Source organism: Carassius carassius, chromosome 4 (assembly GCF_963082965.1).
Source record: "Carassius carassius chromosome 4, fCarCar2.1, whole genome shotgun sequence".
Classification (NCBI taxonomy): Eukaryota; Metazoa; Chordata; class Actinopteri; order Cypriniformes; family Cyprinidae; genus Carassius; species Carassius carassius.
The window spans coordinates 24,002,362-24,020,754 of NC_081758.1; the positions used below are offsets into that span (position 1 = coordinate 24,002,362).

General features: G+C 38.2%; 1 protein-coding gene across 3 annotated transcripts in view; it reads right to left on the reverse strand.

Annotated features, from left to right (window-relative positions):
• Positions 1–12,928, reverse strand: part of LOC132139547 (spectrin beta chain, non-erythrocytic 1-like) — a 104,664-nt gene extending 91,736 nt beyond the window's left edge. The window contains exon 1 of one of the 3 annotated variants that reach the window (XM_059547980.1): positions 12,477–12,925. The gene's annotated coding sequence lies outside the window, so the exon portion shown is untranslated. Of the gene's footprint in view, positions 1–12,476 lie in introns of all 3 variants that reach the window. The other 2 variants (XM_059547982.1, XM_059547984.1) reach the window with 2 other exon arrangements.
• Positions 12,929–18,393: the final 5,465 nt, after the last annotated feature.

The window sequence follows — 18,393 nt, forward strand, 5'->3', positions numbered from 1 at the left end:
AACTGCGGAAAACGTGTAAAGCTTGTAAACATTGCAACGTAATATTAACCTCAGTAACCTTTCGGTGTCCATAAGCTCATCAGTCAGCTAGAAACTATAAAGAGGAGCATTTTGCTATATTTATGAGCTATTGAATTTTAATATTTTTAATTAACCCTCTGGAGTCTAAGGGTATTTTTGGGGCCTGGAGAAGTTTTGTCATGCCCTGACATTTGTGCTTTTTTCAGTTTCTTATAAATATCTAAATGGGTGAAGTCTAATCTCACTGTAATCAGCACAAACTGGGCTGTAATAATATGTGAAATGCATGTATTTACATTATGGCTGGGATAAATGATTATTTTTTAAACGATTAATCTAGCAATTATTTTTTCCGATGCATCGATTAATCTAACGATTAATTTTTCCAGACCGATTTGATTTCGATTATCTCCCCATTAATTGACTAACAATTTATACATGTTGATTTACATATCTGAATGAAAAAAACATCAATTCCTTAACATTGCAATATATGTTTATTGCTCTTAAAATTACAAAATAAAAGACTAAGAATGCATTACTTTGCACTTGTATAAAGATAGCATTCAATAAAACCTTGAAACCTTGAAAACACATAGCTTACTGAAACAAGCTTACTGAACACATAGGGCCTAGCTTACTGAAAAAAGAAGTTCTTTCAGGTGAAAATAACAACAACTTGATGTCTAGCATTCAATAAAAAAGTTATTTTACACCCAAAATACTTGTTTGGAGCAATTGAAAGAATGTAACCAATGTAAACTTGAGGGCTTTAAGCTAATACAGAGAGTGCTTTTCCAAAAAAAAAAAAAAAAAATTAACAGTGGGAGCCAGCAGCCTGTCATGGAGAAAAAAAAATCTCTGAATGCTCCACGTGAAACTTTGGCGTTCCGCCCTTTTTCTATCGTGTCTAATGATTTTGGTTAAAATGCATGATGGAGAGAGAGAGAGAGAGCGAGCGAGCGAGCGAGAGAGAGAGAGCGAGCGAGCGAGAGCAAGACAGCGCTCGTGTAGTTTGAAGACTGTGAGTGCGCGAGCGCGCGTGAAACTTTGGTGTTTCGCCCTTTTTCTATCGTGTTTAATGATAATATGCACAAGGGAGAGAGAGAGCAAGAAGCGCTCGTGTTGTTTGAAGACTGTGAGTGCGCGCGCAGCCGGGGCTCTCTCTCGTACGCGCCCTGTCACTGATCAAATAAGGCTTTGACAGCCGCCAAAAAAAAAGATCAATGCAGAAAACCCCCTGGATTGGTTATATAACGTTGGACAGAATGTTGATCCGGCCATCGCGTATATTCAGCGCACATAAGGTAAACGTTTTGCAAACATTTTTTAGAGAAATAAAAACAGGTCGACGAATCGATGCGCATATTTTGCGTCGACGTATTTTTTGCGTCGAGGTCATCGAGCCCTAATGTACATGATTGTGTTTTTGAGAAAAAAAATATAATGCGTGGTTAGTGAAAAAGTAAAAATGTTAAAACACTTGAATAAGGCAAAAAAACACATAAAGAACAATGGTTCCCGGGATTTTTGAGAACTGGAGCTTGTAGCCTAGACTTTTTATTTCTAAATTATGTGAAAATCATCTTGTTTACTCACTCACAGAAAACAATATATTGATTTAAATTTTCTAAGACACTTTTTGTTGGTAAAAGTCATATGCGAGTAGGCGTCAACTACCATGAATATCATTGTGATTTACACCTGAGAAGACAAAGGGCCGCATAATGAGCTGCATAATGAGCCTCTCAGTCATCTGTGCCACTGAGAGGAAGGAGTTACAAGAAAGAATGTGAGGACAAAATAAAAGGATATAATTTTATGTTTGTAGTTTATTAAGAATATATTTAATTATCCCACAACATAATTTAATATCCACTTGGGGGAGCAGTAAAACAGTTTATTAGGAACAATCAAAGCAGACTTTCAAACAAATTGTTTGGCATCATTACTCCAGTCACACAATCCTTCAGAAATCCTTTTAACAATCTTATTTTCTACAAAAAAACATTTATTGTTATTATTATTATCATTATTATTAATGTTGAAAAGAACTGAGAATATTTTTCTGGGTTTTTAGGGGGAATAAATTGAAAGAAAAGCATTGTTTTTACATTTGTTACAGTTATCTATTTGTTACATTTATATTATTTACATCAAGCTTTTGAATGGTATAGTATATTGTTATTGAAACTTAATAATGTTTCACTTGATTATACATTTAGTCAGGAATTATAGTTTGGAAAAAGTATTTGGAAAAAGTCTAACTAGTAAAATGTTTACACTTTATGTGAAAACTAGTACAAGTATATAAATAAATAAAAAGAGACTTACTCATGTTTATGATCTCTGCTGAATAAAGTGCTTCATTCTTTTTTTCTGAGGAAATCCATTTCTCAAATCCTCAACCACATCACATCTTTTTGGGGTGAATTATGTCTTATTCCTCTCATCGCGAAGCAAACAGTGAAATAAAAACTTGAAGAACAGTCTCGCTGCTTTTTGTTCTGTTATGGGCATATTCAAGCCCATATATATTACTTTATCACAGAATATCTGTTTTCGGCGGCACTTGTTTAGTTTAAAAATAGACATGTCAAGCTTTCTATAGATATCTCTCTCATGTATTTTCGTTGAGTATTCACGGAGTTACAGTTCATTTAAATGACGTGTTTGTTAAAGAAGATCAGCACAGACAAAGGCTGCAGACAGCGCACCTTGTTTGTTATCTTTATTTTATAAGTGCACAAAGTTTTATGTCATGTCTGTATCCAAAAAAAAGTAGACCCTTTACAGATTCTATTGATGTATTGCTCTTATCTGTACGATTAAAACTGAAAGTGTAATTTAAGTTCTTTTCGGGGTTATCAGGAGAAAATGACTCAAAACGCGTACCCGCGTTAATCGACTCCAGAGGGTTAAAGGCAGGATAGGTAAAAAAAAAAAAAAAAAAAAAAAAAATGTATAAAAAACGTTTTTTCCAACTTTGTTTAAACTTTATTTATATATCAATACATAATTAAAATGTAAGTACTCTGAAAAAGAAAGTATAAAAATCGAGTGACTGTAGACCTCTCACGACTGTTTTAAAGACAGCTCATTATTTCCATTCACTCCACCCCCTCCCTTCTGGGCTCCTTCTAAAGCCTCTACTACGGCTTGCTAAGTAATGTTATGTTAGCTATATTACGCAGCTATGTGTACTAATGACACATGCTTCATGAAAAAAATATGTATGATCAAAATACAAAAAGAAAGATTTACCAGTCCAGCAGAAATAAAGCCATCAAGGAGTCACTTTTCAGCCCCTTGAGTTCCCTCAGTTCTCGCCATAGCTGGAAAGCCACGTCGATATTAACTCGCGTTTTATTTCTTTGTTTATCCAAAGACTTTTTGTTCATTGCCTTTTCTTGTACTGTTACTGTCTTCCTTTTTTTGCCTGGTTTGCCTTCACTAACTGCATAGGCTGGTACTGTGAATTTTGCTTGCTGTTTCTCTGCCATTGTTTTGGTATTCCTAGGATCTGCCCCTGTTGAATTCCTCAAATCAAACGTGCACGCGCAAGTGGGCAGGTCATGTGTGGCAAAAGGGTGGTTGCCATGGTTGCGAGAGAGTGACAGTCGCCTAAGCCAATCCTATGTTTCGTCCCGAAATGGAAATAATGAGCTGTGTTTAATACAGATTAAACGGTCTAGAGTCACTCGATTTTTATACTCTTTTTATCAGAGTACTTACATTTTAATTATGCATTGATATATATAGAAAGTTTAAACAAATTTGGAAGAAAGTTGTTTATACATGTATTACCTACCCTGCCTTTAACCTGTTGTCTACATGATTCAATTCCTCCTATAAAATGTAATTTTACTAATTAAGAAAAACAGACTGAAAGTGTGAAAGACATGCACTCTTAAAAATAAAGGAGCTTAAAAGGTTCTTCACAGAACAATTTTGGTTCCACAAAGAACCATTCAGTCAAAGGCTCTTTGAAGAACAATCTCTTTCTGACCTTTTCATAATCTGTTATTGTCTTCAAATGTTAAAGGTTCTTTATGAAACCATTTAGACAGGAAAAAAAGGTTCTTCTATGGTATCATGAAGCACCTTTATTTTTAAGAGAGTATGACAACATTTACAGGATGCATTGAGGAGGACCCCAAACTATACTCAGGGGCCAAGTAATGCTTATGGTCCATGATATTGGTACAGATTTTGTGTAATAAACAACGCATGACTGTATGTTTCAAGTTGGAAAAGACATTTAGCTCCCACTTTAAGTGAAACTTAATTCCCAGGTCATCTACAAGATGGATTAAAATGCTGATAAAGTCAAGAAAAGATGAGACATAAACACGTCAGTATGATTAAAAAGTTAAAATGTAAAATAAATAATTTAAATAAAACGCATAAAACATGTTTATTCTGTGGCACCTAAAAAAAATCATTTGGCACCTAAGTTTTTTTCTTATAGGAGCCAATGGCTCCTTACTCGATTTTTTTGTTTGGAGCCCTGGGTTAGTTCATTGAAAAATCTAAATTATGTTATTAATAACTCACCCTCATGTCGTTCCAAACCCATGAGACCTCCGTTTATCTTTGGAACATTGTTTAAGATATTTAAGATTTAGTACGAGAGCTCTCAGTCCCTTCATTGTATCTGTGTGTATGGTATACTGTCCATTAGGGATGCACGATCATGATTTTTCACGGCCGATTCCGATACCGATTTTTTTACAAGCAAACTGGCCGATTCAATTACCGATTTCCGTTTTTTTTTTTTCTTTAAGCAACAAACAAGAAAGAAGAAAAGTGTGCATAAACAAGATGTTTATTTGGTATTTAATAGGCCAAACTGGCTTTTGGCTATTGAAAACCATCTGAAATTAACGTCAGTAACTGCACAGTAAGTAGCCTTCATTCATTCAAACATAGATGTTACAGACATCAGCATTTAGCTTTTGTTTTTGAATTGGGTTGAAACTACATAGAACTGGCCTTAAATTAAAAGATTAACTGTAACCATGTGAAATTAAAGGAAAATTCGGCCGAAAAAAGACCAAAAACCGTCCGATTGCCGATTGCGTATTTTACACAAAAACCATCCGGTTCCGATTTAAAGCCGGTCAACCGGTGCATCCCTACTGTCCATGTCCAGAAAGGTAAGAAAAACATCATCAAAGTAGTCCATGTAACATCAGAGGGTCAGTTAGAATTTTTTGAAGCATTGAAAATACATTTTGGTCCAAAAATAACAAAAACTGTCAGACGTGTTTGATTCGAGAACCGAGGCAAAATAACGCCATAGATTACTGAACTAAGTTATGTTTTGTGTTAATACTGTCAAAAACACAAGGTTTATGTATAGCCTCAGTTGGTTATGTGAAATGAAAGTAAACAACTGAAATTAACAGATGCATGTCTGTATATTAGATGCGAGCAGGTCTTAAAGGGAAAGTAGGCTGTATGCTGTCGACTGTAATAAAAGGGTTAGTTCACCTTAAAATGTAATTTCTGACATTGTTTATTCACTCACATGTTGTCCCAAACCTACAGTATATTAATTTCTTTCTTGTGCTCCACACAAAAGAAGACATTTTGAAGAAGCTGATAACAAAACAGTTGCTGGTCCACATTAAATTTGATATTAGGGGGGAAAATACTCTGGAAGTCACTGTGAACCAGCAACTGTTTGGTTTTCAGCCTTCTTCAAAATAGAGTTTATGTTTAGCAGGAGAAGAAAACTCATTCCGGTTTGAAACTATTTTTGTGTGGGTACATGAAGTACATTTTTGGGTGAATTATTCCTTTAATGTTAATAAAACACCAAACACAAAGCAAAGAATCACTCAATACTCTTGACTGAAAAAACTTTAAAACTGTTGCTTTAATAAGATCAATGTAGACTGTGTTTTATTTTTACTTGTTCCTTCAATTTTTTGAATGCTCCTGCTAAATACTATTGTACCTGCAAAACACTGCTTATTTTTATTTGTGTATTATGTGTATTTGTAATGTGTATCTTTGTTTTATTTTTTTATAACAAAAATAAAATAGACAAAGATTTTTATCTTCTCCCACTTTGGCCTAAATATCCGCCATACTTTTTCATATTTTGTTACCTTAATGTAACAAGCTTTGTCTTTTTTATAGGGATATTAGTTTGCCTGTGTTTAGGGCTGGACGATTAATCGAAAAATAATCAAAACCGAAATTCATTTCGGTTTTTTAATCCTGTTAACACTTCCCCCTTAAAAGCATACTAGCCCGTCCAGTCAGTGGCATAAAAGCAAAACACGGAGGTGAACGCTGGTTCAACACATAGTGATGGCCTTGCGTCTAAACTAAACTTTGTCAGTTGTATTTGTTTTATGGTTTGGACATTCAAGCGATTAGACGGTCAGATGTGTATTATTATTTTGAGCTCCCATGTTCGTGCAGCTGCATTGTGGCATGAACACTCATATAAACAGTAGCTATGAAGATCGCGCGTACAGAGGAACACAGAAACTAGTTGTCAGCGCTGTCTTGTGATTTATCACTAAAGTAGCTTAGAATCTCAAAACTTATTATAGCATGTTTGTGTGCAGCGCACATGAAGCACAAGCGCGTGCATAGAGAGCAGCGGTCGCGCTGCGGGTTCCCGGTTTGTGTCCGTTCTCGGACTGTTCTCTGTATTTTAACTGTAGAAAAGGTTGTTACGAATCGAAACTACGATACAGAAAACTACATCAGTACATCATCATAAACACAGCCGTTTTTGTCTTACGTAAACAGATGAGAAAGAAAACACACATGTGCAGTATTTTTGCTTAAATCGACAGCCTAATAAACGCGCTGCCTGTCATTAATGTTAATCAAAGAACAAAAGAAAATCATTCACTGATCTTGACTGAATATATTTAATAACTTTACTTGATTAATATTTATTTTATTCATAAAAAGAAAACTATGCAGTGTTTTTAAACTTTTAATTACAGTTTCTGTACCTGAAATTTAGTTTAGTTGTATTTATGATATTTCTTATTGATTTGTTTGTTCCTTTCTTATTACTGACCTATCTTATTACTTGTCTTTATCACTTTAATATTTGAAATTTATATTAATCTAGTTGTTTTTGCTAAGGTATATTTTTTTTAATCACAGGCAAAATTCCTCTTGCAGTGTTTTGTAGGCTGCTGATTTTTGCTCATGTTATTCAGCTGCAACAGAATGCTTTGTAAAAATGTTTGACATCTAAATGTTTGACTTAATTTTTTTTATATTGGATTTTTTTATCTTATTGGAATCGAAACTATGAATCGATAAGAATCGGAATCGATAAAATTCAAATGATACCCAACCCTAGTAAGAAATGTTACGAACATAGATAAAATAATTGCTGATAGTCAATCATATTTGAGTGAACTATGAGGCAAAAAAAAAAAAAAACAGAAACAAAATAATCGTTCATTAATCGTAATCGAGGTAAAATGTTCAATTAATCAAGGTTTTGATTTTAGGCCATAATCGTCCAACCCTACCTGTGATGCTCAAACAGCTTGCAAAATAGAAAAACCAACATGACAAACAATCATAATAAAATCATGATATTTCTAAAAATATTTTTTCGTCATTTTTGCCATATCGCCCACCAGAACATACAAATACACCCTACCCATCCCCCCAACCATCACCATTTAAATTTTTTAAACTTTAAACCTGTAGGTAGCTTTAAGTACTGAAGTACCTGTATTTTTATTTATTTATTTATTTATTTTTTTACTGTTTGAATAAAGGGTGGCATTCTTGTGGACTATATACTGGAGAAGTATTTGTTCTCCATTTGATTGAGATGTTTTAGGTGGCTAATTGAGCAAAGTGCTTCCATTTATTTTATTATTATTAGTTCCAAAATAAAATAAAATATCGGATTGATATCGGAAACGGCAAATAGCCAAAAGCTGCGGCATCGGTATCAGAAGTGAAAAAGTGGTATCGGGACATCCCTACTGCTCACAACACCCTATTTTGGGTAAAAATAGAAAAGACAATACTTTTCTCTAAAAAAAAAAAAAACAGGATTCCCTAAATTATCGTCATTGATATTGTTATCACAATAAATATCAGAAATTATAGTAATACATTTTTAAGCCCATATTGCCCATCCCTAGTGTTGGCTGAGCGTACAGCTGACCTGAAGCTTCACAGTCAAACTAACCCTAAATGGTGATACCTATTATAATATTATCATCATGCCCGTCTCTGCTCTCTGTGCCCTACTGAGGCGGTGGGCAGGAATGTAGGGGTGTTAGTGAAAACAAAAGCACCAGCAGTAGTAATGATGACTTGGCTTACAGAAACACAGAACCCTGTGCGTAGGTACAATAGTGGTCTCACTCACAGCAACATACAGAGAGGAGAGTAAGGGGGATTTAGACTGTCAGCACTCTGGGGGGCCAATGTCGCATTCCTCTCATCACTGCCACTACAATGATCAACCCTCTACATTGCAAGTACATCACTCGCATATGTGACTAAATCTTCACTCTGGGCGACTTGATGTCTAATATTAGCAAATGGCTAATAAATTCTCAAATTTTACTAGCCAGTAGGGATGGGTACCGAGAACCGGTATTTTTTTGGACTGTTACGTAATTGGGTCAATATCGGAGTACCGATAAGCTTCAGGACAAATGATACTTGCATTGTTTTATCTCTGTATACTTCAATGTTAGTGACGAATTAGAAGCTGCTGCTTTTCATTTCATTAGTTCATTTTAATTCAGACTGCAGTGAATTACAACTAGCACAACTGTTGATTTTAATAATGAAATAGTAAATGTTGAAATTAAAGGTACAATTTGTAAGATATTTGAAGTAAAATATCCAAAAACCACTAGGCTAGTGTTATATATTTTGTCCAGCTGATTACTAACAATATCTCTAATGTTTTCAACTACTTGTAAATCATGAGAAAATTCCCATTCTAAACAGTGACATGGGGCAGTGCAGTCGCCCGTCGATGACATTAGTTACTCTTTGTTACCGCCTTTACTGACGTAGAAACCAGATGACAACAGTGTCATGGACAAATGGAAGTAGTTTCTAGCGTCCAGCAAACCACTAGCTTGCTTCAAGCAGTTCCTTATTTACTTCTTCTTGCACATTTTGTGGTGGATTGTGTTACTTATTTATGGAACATAATTACTGTTTACCATCTGCCACTGGTTCTGTCGACAAGGACAGCTCCCGTAAAAGTAAGCGTTACGGGTCAACCAAACGACCCAAGAAGAGTTTGGGGGAGAGGAGAGAAAGAGCGAGCATCAACATCGGTGTTGCATTTTCTAGATGGAGAGAGCTTTGTGACAAACTTCAACTAGAAAGAGATGCTGATCTCAATTGGGTAGAAGACAACAAATCCCATCATTCCACGCTCCTTCTTAGCCTCATCAAACCACGCGATTTTATTATTGTTTTGTTAGTGCGCCCTCTAGTGGCAGGTCCTACAACCTGTACATTTAACATGAACTAAAATTAATACATTCTTAGTTTGTTAACTGTAGTTAACTAATGTTAACTAATGAACCTTATTGTAAAGTGTTACCAATATTAATATAAATTCTGTCAAGTTTTATTGTTTTACTTTCAGTAAAAGTGTGGTTATTTTATTGGCTTGTGCTTTCTTTTAATTCAGTATCATTAAAATCGAGTGAAATTTAAAAAGTATTACAAAATAACTTTATATTATTTAATAAAATAATAAATTATCATTACAACACATTTTCGGTTTTCAGCCAAGTGTATCCAGAATTTTCGGTTTCCGTATCGGCCCAGAATTTTCATTTCGGTGCACCCCTAGATGTAAGACTACGTTTTATTTAATTTGATTTGAATGTAACAGTAATTTACTTTCAAATCCCCCATTTGCTGAAAGGTCTGAACAACTGTTAAGATATCACATACAGACGGTACATTTCTACTCGACAAATCATGGTGGAACGATCAGAAAGTTCAACAACATTCGGCTGCGCTAGTTGCTGTTCAAATGGAAGAATATTTTTTTCCTGTTACCTGAAAAATTACTCAAAGTCCAGTCCAGAGACTAAAAGCGCCTCGAAATCCCCATCCAGACGAGATGAGAGTGTGTTCAACTGAACGAGACACTACAGTTGTGGCCAAAAGTTTTGAGAATTACATAAAAAATATTGGAAATTGGAAAAGTTGCTGCTTAAGTTTTTATAATAGCAATTTGCATATACTCCAGATTGTTATAAAGAGTGATCAGATGAATTTGCATAGTCCTTCTTTGCCATGAAAATTTACTTAATCCCAAAAAAACCTTTCCACTGCATTTCATTGCTGTCATTAAAGGACCTGCTGAGATCATTTCAGTAATCGTCTTGTTAACGCAGGTGAGAATGTTGACGAGCACAAGGCTGGAGATCATTATGTCAGGCTGATTGGGTTAGAATGGCAGACTTGACATGTTAAAAGGAGGGTGATGCTTGAAATCATTGTTCTTCCATTGTTAACCATGGTGACCTGCAAAGGAACGCGTGCAGCCATCATTGCGTTGCATAAAAATGGCTTCACAGGCAAGGATATTGTGGCTACTAAGATTGCACCTAAATCAACAATTTATAGGATCATCAAGAACTTCAAAGAAAGAGGTTCAATTCTTGTAAAGAAGGCTTCAGGGCGTCCAAGAAAGTCCAGCAAGCGCCAGGATCGTCTCCTAAAGAGGATTCAGCTGCAGGATCGGAGTGCCACCAGTGCAGAGCTTGCTCAGGAATGGCAGCAAGCAGGTGTGAGCGCATCTGCACGCACAGTGAGGCGAAGACTTTTGGAAGATGGCCTGGTGTCAAGAAGGGCAGCAAAGAAGCCACTTCTCTCCAAAAAAAACATCAGGGACAGATTGATCTTCTGCAGAAAGTATAGTGAATGGACTGCTGAGGACTGGGGCAAAGTCATATTCTCCGAATGAAGCCCCTTTCCGATTGTTTGGGGCATCTGGAAAAAGGCTTGTCCGAAGAAGAAAAGGTGAGCGCTACCATCAGTCCTGTGTCATGCCAACAGTAAAGCATCCTGACACCATTCATGTGTGGGGTTGCTTCTCATCCAAGGGAGTGGGCTCACTCACAATTCTGCCCAAAAACACAGCCATGAATAAAGAATGGTACCAAAACACCCTCCAACAGCAACTTCTTCCAACAATCCAACAACAGTTTGGTGAAGAACAATGCATTTTCCAGCACGATGGAGCACCATGCCATAAGGCAAAAGTGATAACTAAGTGGCTCGGGGACCAGAATGTTGAAATTTTGGGTCCATGGCCTGGAAACTCCCCAGATCTTAATCCCATTGAGAACTTGTGGTCAATCCTCAAGAGGCGGGTGGACAAACAAAAACGTACTAATTCTGACAAACTCCAAGAAGTGATTATGAAAGAATGGGTTGCTATCAGTCAGGATTTGGCCCAGAAGTTGATTGAGAGCATGCCCAGTCGAATTGCAGAGGTCCTGAAAAAGAAGGGCCAACACTGCAAATACTGACTCTGCATAAATGTCATGTTATTGTCGATAAAAGCCTTTGAAACGTATGAAGTGCTTGTAATTATATTTCAGTACATCACAGAAACAACTGAAACAAAGATCTTAAAGCAGTTTAGCAGCAAACTTTTTGAAAACTAATATTTATGTAATTCTCAAAACTTTTGGCCACGACTGTACTATCGGTTAACAGCAGCACGAGCCCTGGCCGCAGAATCGGCTGTAATCCCCCTCATGCTGCGTTAATGTCATCAAATTCCGTGTTTTTCTCGCCCTATCACTCCATTTATACAGCATACAATAGCAGGCACTGCCATGTCCGATTTATTTCAATCATTAAACCCTCTAATCTGCCAAAGACAGCCGTGCAAAACTGCCATTAAATGTTGTTGTGCAGTACATTCGGTTTAGTAGCTACCTGTCCTCCCCTTTCACAACAGTTTGACAATACTGTAGTGATGCTTTTTGTCCCTAGTCTTGGATTCGGACAGCGCAACAGCAAGTGAGGCCATGCATCCCCCTCTACCGCCTATGACAAATCAAAATAGCACAGCAGATGGCATGCAAGAAGCCCAAGATGCGCGCTATATCACATTGCATTGCATTTAAAACGCCAGATACCCTCCGCTCGCACACATATCCCTCTCATTAGTGAGTTGAACCGTAATGTTTGGGTGGAAAGCTCACATGATAGTCTGGGCAGGAGTGAATGTGCGCGGTGGACGCACAGACACACGCCGAAACAAAAGGCGAGCAGCATGGTCATTCACACTCCGTCACACGCGACCCGTGTGAGATAATTGAAATGTTAACGTTACATTACCTCACAATTCTGACAGCCATATAATGTGTCGTGGCCATTATTAATTCGCCATGACCAAAGCTTTATCTTTAAACGAACAGCTCGTTACAGATACACAGACTTACCGTTGGCGTGGCTGTGTTTTCAAATCCAACGAATCTCAACGTTTCTCTCAGGCGAAGACAAAGCGGAATGGTTTCGTCCAGCTCACATAGGTGTTTCTGTTTTCTTCCCGTTTTAAAGGCCAGATAGCACTCGATAGTTTTTCCGTTAAATCCGCATCTTTGTGTGTTGATTTTTTTCTCAGCCCGAGCAGCGCGGGCGGTTGTGAAACATAAAGCGAATCCTTCGCGTAACGGTGAGCTTCAGGTAACGACGCAGAATCCAACCCGTTATTTCATCCCTCGACGAATATTTGAATTCCTCCGTAATTGTCACAAGAGCCTTGATGTCCACGCGACCTCCGGCGTGTCGCTCTTGTCTTTCTTTAGTCCGACTGATAGACGAAAGAATGAATGATTGAAGGGGGGTTGCGTGGGCTCACATACAGCGCGAGCCTACACACGGAGGACAGCAGCGCGCGAGTGAGGGTTACGTCTGATTAGTATGTTGAACGCATTTCGCGCCCACGGATGCACAACAACGAGCGAATTCATTTCGCTGTTCTTTTTCTATTAAAGACCGTGTTCGTAAAGTCTATGGGTGCTTTAAATCAGCAGTTGTGCAAGTGTACATCAGAAGACTTTAGACTACTTGCTTGTATGCCTGCGGATGGATAGGCCTATTTGTCACCATGATGCAAATTAAATCACGAGATAAGCAAAGTTGTAGGTACCACGTGTGGCAGACTGTAATTTAGGATGCTTCTGTAGTTAATAAAATAGTGTTATTAGTCAAATCTGTCGAGTTATACTGTAGGCCTATGCTAACACTGTTTCACCCCTTACGAAAGGAAAATATATTTCTTAAAATATATTGTGATATATTGTAATATATTATTTTCCATTTTTATTTTCTAATATATTATATATTTGAATACATTGAATAATATATTGATGATACATATATTATATTATATATTGCAAAATATACAAATGATTGCCGCTTTTAGTATATTGCAATATATTGGAAAAAATAAATATATATAAGAATATATGCCTAATGTATTACATGATATTTTCCAATATACTGCAATATATTTTTGTTCCATAAGGAACCGGTGGCAGCATCTACACAAACAAGGCAGGATCCAAAGAAAATGTACAACAGGCCCTGGGTAGACAATCTGCCCTCATAAACTTTATTCAAAAGCATTATCATCCTCTCCCCCTTGCAATGACATCTCTTCTCTGATGATGTGTACATTGGCCAGCACAATAGTCCCTTCCCTCCATCAACCTGTCAGTTACAATTACCCAACCACAACGATCCAATCGATACTTAATGGACAACATCAAGTCCCTCCATACAGTTTTTCTGGTTGGAGAAGCTGCTTCACTCAGATATACAATGAGTCGCAATAAGGAATAAAAACGACCAAAATGCTGTTTCATGTCAACTTTAAAGTCCCTGTAAAGTAATTTCTGAGAATTGTTTCTGAATGCATTATACATGGTACAAATGTATTGCTGAAACACATTACAAAGATCCTGGATTATGTAGTATCCTACTGAATAGTGGAGTTAGACCGTTAAACAGTTTTTCACCAATTCTTGGTTCAGGATTTTTGGGGCAGGGCTAAATAGAGGGTTAGATGACGTACTGGAGCCCCCGAACCATGGCCCCTCCCCTAACACTATACCTAGAGCACATTCGCATCAGTTCACCTGTTCAATTGTGAGTTGCCAGTACCATTAGTAACACACTAGGACAGCGGTTCTCAATTCCAGTCCTCGTGTCCCCCAGCTCTGCATATTTTGCATGTCTCTCTTTGTTAACAAACCTAAATAAGATGACCAGGGGGCCTGCACCATGAACAAAGCTGAACAAATTCAGAGTTACAGGATTAGTTTCGAGTTGACAAAACCAAATCTCTCCAATACGGCTTTGTTGGTACCATGATGCTGATCATCAAATTTTTTGTCAACTCAGGATTTGATCCTGAGTTTGTGGAGCATGTGCACATGTGTAATGTGTGACATCACTGGTGAACAGCCAATCATTAGCCTTGCAACACAAAGCAAGTTTGATTTACTTCCAGTGAGACACCCAGCGAGATTCAAAATTTAAGAGATTAAAGAATATGACAAATTATAACGTCATATGAAACATGAAAGAAGACAAATTAATCAATTTTCTTTCTGGCTCAAGACTGCATTGACTGAAACAGGTGAACTACTAGACTAATTCCAGTACAGAACCAAGAATTTTGAGCTTGCGCGACTGAGTCACATTAAATATTCGTTCAAAATGAATGAGAATGAACGACATGGCGGCGACGGCAACAACAACACTACAACGAGAATGAAAGGTACGCCTTCTTTCTTTTCACGAACATTTGTGCGACTTTATGCAAATCTTCCCACATACTGACATAGATATATCGGGGCGTGTTAGAATGCGCCATTTCAGGGGGGCGTGGACGAGTCTCAGCTTTTATAAAGAATATCTCTTTGGATTTGAGAATTTGGTCTTTGCAACTTCACAGATCTTCTTTATGCACCAAGAGCTTGTAACACTTCAAAGAGAAAGAAAAAATTTACATCACATCATATGACCCCTTTAACAGGAAAGGACACCTCTTATTAATCCTTATAATTAAAAATAATAGTTGTTTCAAGGTAAATTTGCTCTTGATTGGGGCTTGTAGATGGGGCTCTTCAAGGCTTCTGTACATGAAACATGAAAGATCAAGATACATGAAAGAAACAGGGGCCCTTGTGTTACCCTTGAGGAGAGGTGATTGGGGAGATGGTGTCTTCGATCCATTTCAGGGTGGGAGGGTCAGACTAGTTTGGGCCTCTGGACATGCCCCACATTGTCATAATCACGAACCCAGCACATAAACAATGTATCAGGCCATGCATGTTGTACATCCATCACTTGCCAGATCTGATGGCGGGTATACACAAATCAAATGTATTAACTTGCAGATCTTGCAGAGCATCTTATACACTATAGAAAAGCACGTACACATGCAAGCAGGTCTGTACTGGTCCTGGTGGAGATTGCTAAACATTAGTCTAGCATGTTCACACATAAAAATACTCTTGCCAATAGAACATATAATGGACATTGTCATTGACATTTACATAACAGCAGATAGGTATTCAAACATATCCTTTATGTATGCCAACTGACCATGCTCATGTCCTTATCTAATTCTGTTGGGTCTCATATGTCATTCACTTTCAAATTTACATATACTAGAGATCTTTTTAGCCGTTACTCAATATCTGAGTTCACTGTTGCAAAGGTTTTTTCAAGAGAACAAGAATATTGCTCAGTCTGAGCCGACACACTTCTAGATGCATACACTCTCATAATGGGCTTATAAAGACACACACAACACAAGCATCTCAAGTTTACGCACACATATTCTTTTGACACTGATATTCTTTTAATCAGATGAAAACTGATTTCTGATCATAGATTACAGATCAGGTTTCTTCCTGACTCAGGGGTTTAATTTCCTTTTTATGCAGTGAAAAATGTCTCTCTCTCTCTCTATCTAAACCTCCACCTCTCATACCTACAATGGTCCCCATCCCTACCTGGTCCCTTCTTTTGAAAGAGCCCACAATAGTGACAAAGGAAACGTGCTGAGTGGGTATCTGTGTGTACTGGGTCCCACTCGAGCTGGGACAAACTGGCTGAAGCTCTGCTTACACAGAACTGCTTTCTGCTCACTACAGCACATTCAGTCTTTCACTCTGTCTCGGTCACTCTTTTTCAGTTTTATCTTTTAATGTCTGTCTCTCTGTCTACAGTTTCTCTGTAAATCTGTCCTACTGTCCTCATATAAAAGACATGGCAGTGTGGGTGTGGAGAGGTTAAGGTGGGACAGGCTGTGGGGCTGCCAAAATGAATCGACTTACTATGGATATAGTAAAGAATCACCCCCCTTTAAAATAATCAAATTTGATGCTTTGCAGTCTGAATTGAAGATGGACACAGTTTTTGTTTTATCCAGCTGTTTTTACTCAGTGCAATCATCCAAGAGAAAGATATAACACCAACATGCCAGGAAAAAAAAAACAGAATCACTGAGTTGGAAAAAGAATCAACCCCATAATGTTGGATTATGTTTGCTGTGTTTGATCCACGCCTGTTACGGATTACTTTTCAGTCTCGCCTTCTATATTCTCTGTTTGGCATTGTTTGATTCTTACCTGTTTTGACCTTGTCATTCAATAAAGCCTTGCACATGGATCCGCTCGCACCTCACGTTTCTGTCAACCCATTACATAATTAAAGCAAAAGGTGGTTTAACAAAATACTGACACAAGTGGGGTGATCCTTTCCAATTCAGTGATTTTGTTTTTTAATTTACATTCTTTTGTAAACCCACTGTGTGTGTGTTTGTGTGTGTGTATATATATATATATTTATATATATATAGTATTTTTATACTCTACTGTTAGTGTTATCTGTATGCACCAAGGGTCTGAGAGTAACGCAATTTCAATTGTCAGTTTTTGCTGTACATGTAGAAGAATTGACAATAAACCAGACTTGACTTGAATATATAAACAGTTCTTTCAGAACTATATATGTATAACGTGCAGCATGATAATGGAGGCTGACGGTCCGCAGATAAAGCGGCCTTCAGATGCTCCTAAACAAGAACAGACGTGAGTCCAGGAGGACCAGAGGCAGAACAGGGGGAGGGATGGAGGGCCAGGTCCATCTGCAGTAGGAGGGCCACTCCAGCCGCTAACCACCAGGGTGAAGCTGATAGAGCCGAGGACCACTTCAGTGGGGCTAATGGTGCAGGTGACAGTCAAAGTGTATCAGGCGGAACTGGAACAGAGAGCACAGAGAGATTAACAATGGCCTCTGCAGCTGTAGGATAGGCAGACAGTTTCGAGATGGCATCTTAGGGCAAGCAGCGGGTTTCTGGAATGGCCTCATTGGCCATAACAACAGGCAGAGAGTTTAGGAACATCCTACTTAGCCATCACAGGACAGTCTGAGGGTTCACAGATGGCCTCCTTGGCTGTGACAGGACAGGTAGATAGTTAATGGGTGACCTCTGTGGTTGCAGACCATACAAAGAGTTCAGGAGTGGGCACCAACGCCCTGAGAGGAGCTTGAGCGGACCCTGCTTCCTTTGGAGAGTCTGCAGCAGAAGCTGCCACTTAAGGAGGAGCTGGAGCGGATACCACCTCAGGAGGTTCTGCGGCACAAGCTGCCACTTTTGGGAATCAGACTTATAGAATGCAGTGGGCTCTGGAGCAGACTCATGGGCTGGAGTGGGCTCTGGAAAAGTAGAAGAGCAGTGTGTAGCCCAAACACACAGAATAGTGACCACTATTACAGGGAGCACTGAGGATAGGGGAACAGTCTCTGTGACAACCAGTGGTGAGGCCCTTGGAATCCCCGCTAGAGTCCTGCAACGGGTCGGGTACCTGCGGATACCCGGACAAAAGTGGCTGAAACGGGTGGATTTTGACATTCATGAAATTCACGGGCGGGGATGCGGTTAGTTAACTCCTTGCGGGCGGGTAGTAGCGCGGATGAAAAATATGTATAATATTTTTATGTCTAAATTACCATTACAGATACGCAACAATGATATGACATTTGACCCATCACGTCACCACCACTGCGACAGTGCGACAGCGCTGCGAGAGAGAGAGACTTTTCCACAGCTGGATTTGTAATTCAAGAATGGAGAACACAACGCAGTGGAGAACGCAACTTAAACATGGGACTGTGGATGATATCCTTTTCCTGCACAGTAACCTTAAGGGAAAGTAAATGCATAGATTGTGAGCTACAAGGTCAGGTTGTATTTTTACTTGTTCCTTTTTCTTTATTTGTGTATCTACTTTCGTTTCATTAGCACATTAATGACACTGTTGTGATGTTGAGAGAGGT